Source organism: Colobus angolensis, unplaced genomic scaffold (genome assembly GCF_000951035.1).
Source record: "Colobus angolensis palliatus isolate OR3802 unplaced genomic scaffold, Cang.pa_1.0 Scaffold5, whole genome shotgun sequence".
NCBI lineage: Eukaryota > Metazoa > Chordata > Mammalia > Primates > Cercopithecidae > Colobus > Colobus angolensis.
In genome coordinates, this window is record NW_012118487.1 from 17749380 (window position 1) to 17755010 (window position 5631).

A 5631-nucleotide genomic window follows, 5' to 3' on the forward strand; every position below is an offset into this window, starting at 1 on the left:
GGAGGAGGAGGAGAAGGAGAAGATTTCTCACTACACTTCAGATCTACTGGAACCTGATCTCAATGTTCAGTGTTTGTGATGCTCTTTATACTTGAGGCATTGCAGCTACCTGCCAGCCTCAGTTTGCAAAGATTTCCCATAGGGTCTTATTTTCCAAGGCTCTTGGAATCCTGTCTGAATCATCTTGAGAAGGAAGCAGCAAAATAGCGGGGACTTGGAATTCCCTAGACACCTAAACCACCACCCTTCCAGGAATGTAATACATAGGAAAGGTTTAAGCAAAAAGAAAAAAAAAAGAGTAAGGGAGGATGGATCTGCGTACATCTCGACCTAGCAATATCAGTTCTAGGGATTTGCCTTAAGGAAATAATTTAAGGCCCTTCATTACAGCATTTATTAGTGAAATAATTAAACAACCTACATATCCATCCACAACAACCTTCCAGTCCCCCTGCCAGCCGTTCTCCCTTTGCATGCCTGACTCCTACTCATCCTACAGGGCTCAGCGTAAATTCCACTTCCTGGCAGGACCCTGCCCTGGGCCCGAAGACTAGTTAGGGTCTTCTGTTAGTTACACATAGGACACGCAGTCTCTTTTCCTGTGTAGCACTTACCACAATAAGAAGTAATTATTTGTGCGAGTATTTGTTCATTTCTGCCTGTTCCCTTCTCCCCACAGACCATAATCTCTGTGAGGGCAAGAACTGTGTATCTTCACAGCTGTAACCTCAGAGCCAATTGCAGTGCAGATGTCTTGCTCTCAATAGATATGTGTTGCCATGGAATTGTACTTTATCATTATTTTTTTTAATTTCTTTGAGATGGAGTTTCACTCTTGCTACCCAGGCTGGAGTGCAGTGGCACGATCTTGGCTAACTGCAACCTCTGCCTCCCAGGTTCAAGCAATTCTCCTGCCTCAGCCTCCTGAATGGCTGGATTAGAGGCACTCACTACCACCACCAGATAATTCTTTTTTTTTTTTTTTTTGCATTTTTAGGAGAGACGGGATTTTGCCATGTTGACCAGGCTGGTCTTGAACTCCTCACCCCAGGTGATCCACCAGCCTCGGCCTTCCAAAGTGCTGGGATTACAGGCGAATTGTACATTTTAAATGGGTGGATTTTATGGTATGTGAATTACATCTCAATAAAGCTGTTTTGAAAAAAGGTTACCATGAAAACAAATTAATTGCTTGATTAATTAAACATTAACTGATGAAAACTGGTATACAGTAACCCATGATGCAGATAGAAAAAGTATTTGAATTGTATTGAGAGGTGACAACATGCTAGCAGCCCTCACTCTCGGCTCCTCCTCAGCCTTGGTGTCCACTCTGGTGGCTCTTGAGGAGCCCTTCAGCCAGCCACTGCACTGTGGGAGCCCCTGTCTGGGCTGGCTGAGGCTGGAGCTGGCTCCCTCCGCTTGTGGGGAGGTGTGGAAGGAGAGGCGCGGGCGGGAACCGGGGCTGCATGCAGAGCTCACAGTCCAGCACAAGTTCCAGCAAGCCCTGGCATGGGCTTGGCAGGCCCCGCACTCAGAGCGGCTGGCGGCCCTGGGCAGTGAGGGGCTTAGCACCTGGGCCAGCAGCTGCAGAGGGTGCGTCAGGTCCCCCAGCACTGCCAGCTTTCATGGACGACGCTCAAATTCTCGGGGGGCCTCAGCCGCCTCCCTGAGGGGCAGGGCTTGGAACCTGCAGCCCACCATGTCCGAGCAGCCCCCTCCGCGGTGGGCTCCCTCAGACCTGAGCCTCCCTAACAGGTGCCACCCCCTGCTCCGTGGCACCCAGTCCCATCGACTGCCCAAAGGCTGAGGAGTTCAGGTGGAGCTCGGGACTAGCAGGCAGCTCCCCCAGTAGCCCAGGTGCGGGATCCATTAGGTGAAGCCAGCTGGGCTCCTGAGTCTAGTGGGGACTTGGAGAACTTTTATGTCTAGCTAAGGGATCCTAAATGCACCAATCAGCACTCTGTGTCTAGCTCAGGGTTTGTAAATACACCAATCAGCACTCTGTGTCTAGCTCAGGGTTTGTAAATACACCAATCAGTACTCTGTATCTAGCTAACCTAGTGGGGACTTGGAGAACTTTTCTGTCTAGCAGTCTGTGTCTAGCTCAAGGTTTGTAAACACACCAATCATGCTCTGTGTCTAGCTAATCTAGTGGGGACTTGGAGAACCTTTGTGTCTAGCTAGAGGATTGTAAATGCACCAATCAGCACTCTGTGTCTAGCTCAGGGATTGTAAACGCACCAATCAGCACTCTTTGTCAAAACGGACCAATCAGTTTTCTGTAAAATGGACCACTCAGCAGGATGTGGGTGAGGTCAGATAAGGGAATAAAAGCAGTCTGCCCTAGCCAGTCAGGGGCAACCTGCTCAGGTCCCCTTCTGCACCATGGAAGCTCTGTTCTTTCACTCTTTACAATAAATCTTGCTGCTGCTCACTGTTTGGGTCCATGCCACCTTTATGAGCTGTAACACGCACCACAAAGGTCTGCAGTTTCACTCATGAAGCCAGCAAGACCATGAACCCACTGGGAAGAACGAACAACTCCAGAGGTACTGCCTTTAAGAGCTGTAACACTTATGGGAGGGTCTGCAGCTTCACTCCTGAAGTCAGTGAAACCACGAACTCGCCAGAAGGAAAACTATGGACACAGCTGAACATCTAAAGGAACAAACTCTGGACTACCATCTTTGAGAACTGTTACACTCACCACGAAGGTCCGTGGCTTCATTCTTGAAGTCAGCAAGACCAAGAACCCACCAATTCCGGACACAGTATGTCTATTGACATAAGAACACATCCAAAAAATATGAGGCCAAAGAGTCTTTGTAAAGCAGTTTGTACAATACAATCCCATTTTTATTTGCTAACAAAAGGGCATGTTTATTCAAACTGTGTGTATGGATGCCCACATTGCCAGGAGTCATTTGGAGTGTTTACCTATCAGTGAATAGGTACTTGTTATCATGGAGCTTACATTCAAGTATGGGGAAGGTCCATAAGTAATAAGCATCATAGGCCAGGCTCAGTGGCTCATGCTTGTAATCCTAGCACTTTGAGAGCCCAAGGCAGGGGGATCACTTGAGGTCAGGAGTTCAAAACCAGCCTGGCCAATATGGTGAAACCCCACCTCTACTAAAAATAGAAAAATTAGCTGGGAGTGGTGGCATGCACATGTAGTCCCAGGTATGCGAGACGCTGAGGCAGGAGAATCACTCGAACCCAGGAAGCAGAGGTTGCAGTTGTGTCCCCTGGCAAAGGGGGCGGTTCGACATGGTGGGCTGCAGGTCCCGAGCCCTGCCCCGCGGGGTGGCAGCTGAGGCCTGGTGAGAAGTCGAGTGCAGTGCATGAGGGCCAGTAGTGCTGGGGGACCCGGTGCACCCTCTGCAGCTGCTGGCCCAGGTGCTAAGCCCCTCACTGCCCAGGGCCACAGGCCGCTCTGAGTGCAGGGCCCTCGGAGCCCACGCCTGGGCCCGCCTGAACTTGTGCTGAATTGTAAGCTCCCTGCGCAGTCTTGGTTCCTGTCCGCGCCTCTCCCTCCACACCTCCCCGCAAGCAGAGGTAGCTGGCTGGCCAGCCCAGAGAGGGGCTCCCACAGTGCAGTGGTGGGCTGAAGGGCTCCTCAAGCACCACCAGAGTGGACGTGGAGGCCAAGGAGGTGCTGAGAGTGAGGGCTGCTAGCCATTGTCACCTCTCACAGTGAGCCAAGATCAGGGCGCTGCACTTCAGCCTGGGCAACAGAGCAAGACTCTGTCTCAAAAAAATAAAAAATAAAAGGAATAAGCATAATAAATAAGTGCATTGCATAGAATGTTAGAAGTGTAAAAGGACCGTGATGGGTTGGAGAGGGTAAAGAAGAGGGTCTGGGAGTGCAGGGGAGGGGCATGTTGCAGTGTTCAGTTGGGAGGTAGCTCAGTCCTCATTGAGAAAGTGAGAAGGTGAGCAAAGACTCATGTGAGACAAGCAGTGGCTGAGGGAAGAGCAAGGCCCTAAAGCAAGTTTGAGCCTCCTCAATTCAGCAGCCCAGGAACAGGCAGGAGACCAGCATGGCAGCAGCAGAGGAAATAAGGACTGTGCAGGCCTGCCTCACTTTATTGAGTTTTGGTTTATAACACTTTGCAGAGACTGCATTTCTTACAAAGGGAAAGTTGGTGGCAACCTTCAGCATCAGTGCCATTTTTCCAACCACATGCCTTCACTTTCTGTCTCTGTGTCTCATTTGGGTAATTCTCACAATATTTCACTTATTATTATTATATATGTTATTTTGCTTGATAATTATCTTTGACATTACTATTGTAATTTTTGGGGGTGCCACGAACTGTACCCCTGTAAGATAGCAAATTTCAATAAATGTTGTGTGTGTTCTGTTTCATATACCAGTCATTTCCCCATCTCCTCAGGACTCCCTATTTTCTGAGATGCAACAATATTGAAATTAGGCCAATTAAGAATCCTACAATAGGCTGGGCGTGATGGCTCATGCCTGTAATCCCAGCACTTTGGGAGGCTGAGGCGGGTGGATCACGAGGTCAGGAGATCAATACCATCCTGGCCAACACAGTGAAACCCCGTCTCTACTAAAAACAATACAAGAAATTAGCTGGGCATGGTGGTGGGCACCTGTAGTCCCAGCTACTTGGGAGGCTGAGGCAGGAGAATGGCGTGAACCCAGGAGGTGGAGCTTGCAGTGAGCCAAGATCGTGCCACTGCACTCCAGCTTGAGCGACAGAGTGAGACTCTGTCTCACAAATAAAAGAATAAATAAAAATAAAAGAATCCTACAATACCAGCTGGGCAGAGTGGCTCACGCCTGTAATCCTAGCACTTTGGGAGGCTAAGGCGGGTGCATCATTGGAGGCCAGGAGTTCGAGACCAGCCTCGCCAACATGGTGAAACCTCATCTCTCCTAAAAATACAAATCACTCCTAAAAATACAAAATAAAAACAAAACAATACACCTAGCCAGGCATGGTGGCACATGCCTGTAATTCCAGCTACTTGGGAGGCTGAGGCAGGAGAATTGCTTGAACCTGGGAGGTAGAGGTTGCAGTGAGCTGAGATTGCGCCACTGTAGTTCAACCTGGGTGACACAGTGAGACTCCATCTCAGTAAATAAATAAATAAACAAACAAACAAACAAACCTACAATAGCCTGTAATCCCAGCAGTTTAAGATGCTAAGGCAGGCAGATCACTTGAGTCCAGAAGTTCAAGACCAGCCTGGGCAACATGGAGAAACCCTGTCTCTACAAAAACTACAAAAATTAACTAGCACCCTGGTGCACACCTGTAGTCCCAGCTACTTGGGAGGCTGAGATGAAAGAATCACCTGAGCCCAGGAAGTGGCGGCTGCAGTGAGCCAAGATCGTGCCACCACACTCTAGCCTGGGTGACAGAGCCAGACCCTGCCTCAAAAAAAAAAAAGGAATCTTACAATAGCCTCTAAGTGTTTAAGTGAAAGGAAGAATCTCAAGTCTCTCACTTTAAATCAAAAGCTAGAAATAATTAAGCTTAGTGAGAAAGGCAGGTTGAAAGCCGAGATACGCAGAAATCTAGGCCTCTTGCACCAACCAACTAGCAACCTCCCAGAACCTTGGTTTCCTCCTCATTTGTAAAATGGGGCAAATCT